This window comes from Chrysoperla carnea, chromosome 5, assembly GCF_905475395.1.
Source record: "Chrysoperla carnea chromosome 5, inChrCarn1.1, whole genome shotgun sequence".
NCBI classification, from domain to species: domain Eukaryota; kingdom Metazoa; phylum Arthropoda; class Insecta; order Neuroptera; family Chrysopidae; genus Chrysoperla; species Chrysoperla carnea.
In genome coordinates, this window is record NC_058341.1 from 57,462,670 (window position 1) to 57,463,373 (window position 704).

Consider the following 704-nt stretch of genomic DNA (forward strand, 5'->3'; position numbering starts at 1 on the left):
TTTCTTATAAAAATGTAATGAGTTTTGATAGGTTAATCGGCCTACATATCATTAAATTTTTTAAATTTATGAAAAATAATTTGAATGTGAGAATTATTTGAAAAAAATTATTCAAAATTTAAATAAAAAATTATTATGAATAATGAATACTAATTGAAACTCGTTTAATACTCGAAGTGTTTTTCTTCATCGACATAAAAAAAAACCTAATTTAGAAAACTATTTCAAGATCAAAACAAACTTCAAGAAGTGTGTAAGGACCTTTCATGAAATGCGTTACTAAATCCTCATCACAGGCTCCGTGTACGTATTATAACTAAAAAGAAATTTTTCATTGAAGAGCCAATTCAATCAACGGGGATATAGCTCAGTGGTAGATCATTCGACTGCAGATCGACAGGTCCCCGGTTTAAACCCGGGTATCCCCTGAATATCTAATTTTTTATTTTGAGTGCTTTGAACGTCATCGTCTTATAATGCTTGCATCTTTGCTTCTATCTATCTTCCTATTACTTAGTCAGCCATTGTTCCGATTTTCTACATGAAATTTACAAGAGAAATTTTTCTTAACTTCATCATCTCTAGATTTCATTTGTTTTCAGACATTTAAGGATGTATGGGCATGGCAACAATAATAGATTTAAAAGCTCAAAATTTTGTATAGGTAGACTTTTACTCAAAGAATATGTGGTTAAGATTTCAGC

General features: G+C 29.7%; 1 non-coding gene across 1 annotated transcript; it reads left to right on the forward strand.

Annotated features, from left to right (window-relative positions):
• The first annotated feature begins 356 nt into the window (after positions 1-356).
• Positions 357-428, forward strand: Trnac-gca. Its single transcript has one exon. It is a non-coding gene; the product is annotated as a tRNA-Cys (tRNA).
• Positions 429-704: the final 276 nt, after the last annotated feature.